Below are 7,764 nucleotides of genomic sequence, written 5' to 3'. Positions count from 1 at the left end.
ATGTAGCCCTGGCTGTCCTGGAACTTGCTATGTAGAAGAGGCTGGCCTGGACTCACAGAGATCTGCAAGCCCCTGTGTTGGGGGATGGGTCTGATATATTTTGATGCTAATTACTGCTCGCTGTGTGTGACTGACCTTTTGCTTAATAAAAAGCCATCCCACCTGGGCTGGGCAAAGGAGATAGGTGAGGCTAAAAGAAAGGGATCCTTAGAAGAAGAAGAATCGCCACCAGGAGAAGGAGAGACCTAAAGTGAAGAGAGGAAGGCCGCCATGGGTTAGCTGGAGGAGAAGCAGACAGCCGGCGGCGTGGGTGGAGAATCCAGATAAAGAACACCAGCAAGTATTTGGGATTACAGACGGGAGGTAGCTTGATAGAAGTTATTAGAAGCAGATGGCATGGGATTGAGACAGGGATCCCATGCCTGCCACACTATGGGAGGTAGTTTAGAGGATACATATCTGCCCTGCCCCAGGTTAACTAAGGCTATTTTAAAATATAACAAATGTCTGTGTCTTGATTGATCGCTAGCTGGGCCTACAGGTGATACAGATCATTTTTAAAAACAATACTCCTGCCTCCCAAGTGCTGGGATTAAAGGTGTATGTGTCTATGCTTAGTTTCTTTTTTTTTTTTGTTTATTAATCCAGTGAAAGTACTTACAGGTTCTTTTTCTCTTCCTCCTCCTCTCTTCTTCTTCGGCTTTTTTTGAGGCAGGGTTTCTCTGTGTAACCTTGACTGTCCTGGATTCACTTTGTAAATCAGGCTGGCCTCAAACTCACTTGCCTCTGCCTCCCGAGTACTGGGATTAAAGGCGTGCACCACCGCCACCTGGCTCACAGGTTTTCTTTACTTCTAAAATACTTGAGTGGTATGTTAGGGTTGGAATCTTACTTAGTTCTTATTCTTCCACCTTAAACTACTAATAAAACACAACCAGAGACAAGAACTAGCGGTTTATTTTTGGATACCGATCCCCAAAGAACAAAACTAAAGGACTGAGGAAAAATAGCAATGAAGAAGATGAAGTCACCATAATACCACAAAGGTGAGCTGGTGTGCAGAGTCAGTGCCCATGCCGTTCAGAGGAGCCCTCTTGGAGCCTGAGGTCGAATGAGTTAGCAATGCCATCCTGTCTCAGAATGTTGGTACTGTGGACAACTATGTAGTGTATACCTAAAATCCTAGCACTGGGTACGCTACAGTAGGAAGGCTGTGGTTCCAGGCCACCCTGAGCTGCGGAAAGACTGAGCTTAAAAAAAAAAAAACAAAAAAAAAACAAACAAAAAATAACTTTTTTGGCATTTTTATAACCTCAAACATATTATTAAGATGATTAGATACTAATATTTTAAAATATATTTTATTACTGTATTCATATTACATCTCAATTGTTATCCCATCCCTTGTATCCTCCCATTCCTCCCTCCCTCCCATTTTCCCCTTACTCCCCTTCCCTATGACTGTGACTGAGGGGGATCTCCTCCTCCCCCTGTATATGCTCATAGGGTATCAAGTCTCTTCTTGGTAGCCTGCTATCCTTCCTCTGAGTGCCACCAGGCCTCCCCATTAAGGAGACGTGGCCAAATATGGGGCACCAGAGTTGGTGTTAGATACTAATATTAATCAACTAAATATTAAATATTGATTGACTAACATTGAGATAGTAATACTATTAAAACATTATTAATGTGTACCCACATGCCTGGTTTATGCAAAGCTAGGCAACAAATGTTGCCTAGGGCTTTGTGGATGCTGGGCCAGCATTCTACCAACTGAGTAGATACAGATCTTTCTGGGATGTCCAGGCAGGTCTTAAAACCCTCAGGGCCCAAGAGATCTTCCCACTGCAGCCTCCCAAATAACTGGGACAACAGGTACACACCTCTATGCCCAGCTCAAATAGTTGCCTGATCATTGCATTTCTCATTTTTTGTTTTGTTTTGCTTTTTCTCAAGAAAGGGTTTCTCTGTGTAGCCTTGGTTGTCCTGGACTTGATGGGATTAAAGGCTTGTGCCACCACACCCAGCGGATCATTGCATTTCTTAGTGTCCCTTTGTGTGTTTCGCCTCACTCCTTTCACTTGCCTTGGTTTCATCTCATCCTCATTGCTATGGGAGAATAGAGTTTGGTGCCCTTGGGGAAGGTAGGAGGCATTATATTATAGTTCCTCCTCTCCACTAAGTCACGCCTCCACACTTCCCAGGCTGTGTGTGAGAGATAAGCAGGTGTCAATCAACTCAGCTGCTTGCCAGTTGTTGACAAGGGTATGTAAATCATCCCATTTTTCCTCTGTACAAAATGAATCAAACAAAAATGGGTTTGGCTCCAGGTGCAGTGACACACGCCTGTAATTCCAGCACTCAGGAGGCAGCGGCAAGTGGATCTCTGTGAGTTCGAGGCCAGCCTGGTAGACAAAGTGAATCCAGGGCAGCCAAGGCTACACAGAGAAATCCTGTCTCAAAAAGAAAAAAAACAAAACAAACAAAAAGTGGGTTTGGCTTATCCCTTCAGCATTCCTTACGGTCACCCCTAAGATGTGTCACAGTGACTTTTGGCTAGTATCTATGTAGTAAGCGGACACATCTGGGTGTCAGGGCTGTGTGTTTTGCTCCCATCAGCTGGCTGCCGAGAACTAACTACCTCATGAGGCTGCAGGTGTGAGCAGAGGGGGAAGTGCAGGCACAGTTGAGGCAATGTCTGGCCCACCCATTGTTGATATACATGCGCATACCCTGCTGACCTGCTTAGACATGACCCGGAGCCAACCACTTCTGTTCTGTGATGAATTGCTCATCCGCTGCTAATCCAACTTAGTAGACTCTGATAGCAGCCAGCTCGTATGTGGCTATCTGTACCACACAAACCTTGGATGGCCCATTGCCTGGTTGCTTGTTTTCATTTGCGGATCAAGGTGGACTAGGATGGAATAATTTCTTTGGTCTGTTGGTAGTGCCCTATCTGGGGGGTAAACAGATATTTCTTCATATTTCCCCAGGAAAATCACATTGAATCTCCTCACCGGGATGGACTGACCCTTATGAAGCCAATGAGCCCAAAATAAATCTTTCCCTCTTCCACTTTATTATGTTAGGCAATCTATTAGAGTGACGAGAAAGCTAAAACAAAACAAAACACCATGACCTATTGTTTCCTTAAAGCTTCATTCACCTCCTAGGACCATCCTGATGCAACTGAACTCCAACGTGATTTTCCTTTTGGAGAGCAGGAATTCAGGCATAGGCATTGTTTGTAAAGGCTACAGAGAAGGATGGCTTGCTTTAATGTTGCTGTTAATTCTACCTGACATGGCTTCAGTTCTGGTTTAATAATTGGCCAGAAAGGTGGGGTTAAGCTTGGGGGTCTCATTTGGCCTTCAAACTAATATGCTTGAGATCAAGGGATCTGTCATGGAAAAGGTTTCCTGAGCAATAAATATATGATAAAGCTCCTCTGCTTTTATTTCTGTTGTTGTGCTACCGTACCCCAACAAAAACCAACTTAGGAGAGAAAAAAGTGTCTCTTAGCTCAGTGTCAGGTTAAAAGTCTCTCATTGTGGGTAAGTCAAGGCAGAAACTTCAAACAACTAGCCATGTCCTCAGTCAAGAACAGAGAGAAATGAATGCATGCTGGCTCATCTGTGCTCAGGTCTGTTTTCCCAGTCTTACCCTGCCTAGGGAATGGTGCTGCCCACACTGGGGAAGGTCTTCCCACATAAGTTAACTTGGTTGAGACAATCCCCTACTGCCATACTCACAGGCCAACCCAATATAGACAAGTCCTTACTGAGACTTTCTTCCCAAGCTTATGTCAAATTGGCCGGAGCTAACCATGCCAAGATCTTAGCTAGAGCCCACATGGGGGTGGGGGTGGGGGTGGTGGGGGAGGTATGAAGAGGTTCTTTTACTCACAGACAAGCACTAGGAGAATCAGGGATGTTAAACCACAGGGTTGTCCCTTAAAAGGGAGGGATGCACAGCCTGTTATCCACCCAGAAGGCTGGGAGTGGACATGGTTTATATCCCGGTAACCTTTGCGCCATCTGCGTGGCTGAGACTGTACCGCACCCTCCCTCAGATTCTTAGATCCTTATCGTTAGCTTGTCAGTCTTTAGAACCTATCTCCCCCCCCACCCACCGCCTGCCAGACAGGGTTTCTCTGTGTAGCCTTGGCTGTCCTGAACTTGCTTTGTAGACCAGGCTGGCCTTCAACTCATAGCAATCTACCTTCCTTTCCTCTGCCTCCCTAGCCCTGGGATTAAAGGTGTGCGCCACCACGCCCAGCTAGGACCTATCTTTATGGAAGGTGTCACATGTACTTTGCAAAGAGTTTTGATGTGGTTGTGTCTTAAGCTTTATTGTGCACATGGATTGTTAATTACCACTAGGAAATTTTTTTTTTCTTCACCAAATTGTGCTGTGCTTAGACACACATCAGCACTGGCTACTTAGTTGTGTTGCTCAGAACTACCTTCCTGCCTCCCATGAATTGTTACTATGTAGGCTGTGGTGGTCACAGAAACTACCACCACCACCACATCAATAGTGTTAGGGAGGAGTTGTAAATCTGTTTACTGGGTCTACATATAAGAAAAGTGGAGTTCTGTTTGTTTTGTTTTGTTTTGTTTGTTTGTTTTACCTTCTGGGAAGGAAAGTAGTGGAGAACTAGTGTTATTCGTGGACACCTTGTGTAGCTCCCTCTTTTGCTCAGGGTTTCATCCAAGACTGGGAGCCAACACTGGTTGCAGATATAAGGAGTAGAATAACATAAAAGGAAAAAAAAATTGCTCTGGGATGGGAGGGTAGTACATCGGGAGCAGCAGAGCTAACAGGCCAGATAGTTACAAATAAACAGGGAGGAAGTGGCCCTAACAGGCCAGAATGACTGCGCATAGCAAGGCAAAGCAGTGCTGGGGTTTGTCAAGGATGGGATTTAAGTCAAAATATCAACGTAATCTTTAAAAACTCTATTATTATTATTATTATTATTATTATTATTATTATTATTATTATTATTATTATTATTATTATTATGAGTGTGTGTGTTTCTGTATATGTGCATGTATGTGCCAGTGCCTGGGGAGACCAGAAGAGGGCGCTGGATCTCCTGAAGCTGGAATTATATTCAGTGTGTAAACCTCCTGACAGGGAACCAAACTTTGATCCTCTGCAAGAGCAGCAAGTGTGCTTAGCCACTGAGCATACCTCCAGCTGCAGTCTTTTCATTGGCTTTACCTGTATACCTGACTGATTTCCATTACCTCTCTCCACCTTGCTATAGCTTGGATCTTAAACATTTCCCTCAGACTATGTGTCCCTGGGGTAGCATCATTGAAAGATGGTGGGACCTTTAGGAGATGAGCCTTGCGAGTCTGGTCTGCCACCTTCAGTTGCTTTCCAAACAGAGATGGCCTTCTGTCTCAAGAACAGTAGAGACCTGGTACCAGCTCTGTTGGTGCTCCACAGTTTTTCTGCCTCTTTAATGAAAAGGCAAGTTGTAGCGACTCCTCAAACAAGGTGGCCAACCCCACCACACACGTAAATAGTTTAGAGAAATAAACTATCCTTAAGGGATCCAGCAACCACACCAACACACCAGGTGCAATCTCTTGTTCGTGAATGTATCAATGTATCGAGCAAGTGGTTTATTTTTGTCTGGCAGGGTGTTATTTTGTCTGGCAGGGTATTAAAGGTATGATGATGTGGCTTCCATCAACCTGGAAGCTGAAATTAACCCTTTCTTCCCCAAGTTGCTTTTTTGGCCATGATGCTTATGACAGCAAGAGAAGTCAAACTAGACAGACATTTTACCATTTCTTTAGATGCTTGTACCTTCTCTTGGAGGTCTCTGAGCCCTTTTCAGCCAACAGGTTTAACATTGTTACTATGTATCTATCCCAGGTCTCCTTAGGTTGACTTTGACTCAGTATTTCCTTTACATAGGATAACAAGGTTCATCCTCCAGGCTTCAGTCTTGCTGGAGATTTCTCTGAAATGTGTAGGGCAAGTTCTTTTCAAAATGTAATTTATTCTTTGAGAATTTCATACATGTATGCAATGGTTTGGGGTTTTGGTTTTGGTTGGTTGGTTTTTCAAGACAAGGTTTCTCTATGTACCTCGGGCTATCCTGGAACTCACTCTGTAGACCAGGCTGTCCTCAGGGCTCATAGAGATCCACCAGCCTCTGCCTCCTGAGTGCTGGGATTTAAGATATGTGCTACCGTGCCCAACCCTGATTTTTTGTTTGTTTATTTGTTTTAAGGAGAAGTGTTTAGCGGTTAGCTTTTTCCAAGGTGACTTTTATGCTGACAGTTTGTCCCTTTCACCTTGTGTTCAGGCTTCACATGACTTGAGCTAAGATATGTTCAGAAGCTAGCTTCAGGGACTGGGGGTATTCCATGGAGAAACACCACGAGCTCAGTTGCATGACTCCTGGAGAAGGTCATGAGTTGCCCCCTGGTTTGGTTCATACCCCTCCTGTGTTGGTTAAGTTTTCTTTGTTATTTTTATTTTTATTATTTATTTATTTTCTTGTCAACTTGACACAGGCTAGAGTCGTCAGGGAAGAAGGAGCTTCAGGTGAGAAAAATGTCTCCATTGGACTGGTCTGCAGGCATGGGGTGGGGTGGGGTGGGGGGCAGACTTCCTTGATTAATGACTGATGTGGAAAGGGTCAGACTGCCGTGGGCAGTGGCACCCCTGTGTGGGTGGTCCTGGTCATATAAGAAAGGAGACTGAGCAAGCCATGGGGAGCAAGCAGTAAGCAGCATCCCCTCCCCCACCCCGCCCTATGGTCCTGCTCCAGCTCCCAGCTTGGCTTCCCTTAATGTGGGTGTGTAGGCGGAACAAATCCTTTCCTCCTCGTTTCTTTTGATCATGGTATTTATCATAGCAACAGAAATCTAACTAGGACACCTCCCTAAGAGGGGAACGGAGCAGCCAGGAACAGATAGAAATGGATGCTTAAGTGCCCACTTTGGTGAGGTGGGAGGCACCTGCTGCCAAGTCTGACAACCTGAGTTGTTGATCCTTGACATGAACACAAGTGGAAAGAGAGACTCCCACGAGTTACCCTTTGTCCTTCACATTTGTGCTATGGCATGCCCCTCCCCCCAAAAAAACCCTAAAATGTAATTAATTTTTATTTTTTAAAAAAGGAACCCACATCATGGGTCATAAGCTTGAGAAAAGTTTAGTTTCACCTCTTCCTAGTCCCTGTCACATTCTATCTTGGACGTAGTACCTTATAGGTAATCAACCTGGAGTGTCCAGTAAGATATTAGCGTCTCTGCCAGTTATTTCCTAGATGGCCCAGGTTCCTTGTGGTGCACACCTCGATGACACATGACACTAAAGGGAGCTGAGAGCCACTTGGCCCCATTAGTCTTTATCTTTTTTTTTTTTTTTTTTTTTTTTTTTTTTTTTGAGACAAGGTTTCTCTGTGTGGCCCTGGCTGTCCTAGAACTTGCTCTGTAGACCAGGCTGGTCCCGAACTTAGAGATCTGCTGCCTCTGCCCCCTGAGTATTGGAATTAAAAGCATGTGCCGTGCTGCTCAGCTAGTCTTTATCCTCAAGAGAGACTGGAGTGAGTTAGTTTGGTTCCTGCCTTCCCTCTCTCAGGACCGTTTGGGCAGTCCCTTGGCCAGTGTCCCTCCTGCTTGCAGAATGTACACTGCTTCAGTCCCAGATTTAGTGGGTGATGGGTCTCAGGGTGGAAGCCACGGGCTCTGCCTGCAGAGGTTCCTTTCTTCCTCCTGGGTTACACAG

General features: G+C 45.0%; 1 long non-coding RNA gene across 2 annotated transcripts; it reads left to right on the top strand.

Annotated features, from left to right (window-relative positions):
• The first annotated feature begins 278 nt into the window (after positions 1–278).
• On the top strand, positions 279–3,135 carry LOC311587508. 2 transcript variants are annotated; one of them, XR_014775887.1, is made up of 3 exons: positions 279–363; positions 2,331–2,489; positions 2,997–3,135. It is a non-coding gene; the product is annotated as an uncharacterized lncRNA (long non-coding RNA). The 2 variants fall into 2 exon arrangements; XR_014775888.1 differs by having other exon boundaries at positions 2,331–3,135.
• The last annotated feature ends 4,629 nt before the right edge of the window (positions 3,136–7,764 follow it).

This window comes from Acomys minous (assembly GCF_964271855.1).
Source record: "Acomys minous genome assembly, chromosome: 16".
NCBI lineage: Eukaryota > Metazoa > Chordata > Mammalia > Rodentia > Muridae > Acomys > Acomys minous.
The sequence above is the reverse complement of the archived record's forward strand: the minus strand, read 5'-3'. Positions and strand labels throughout refer to the sequence as shown.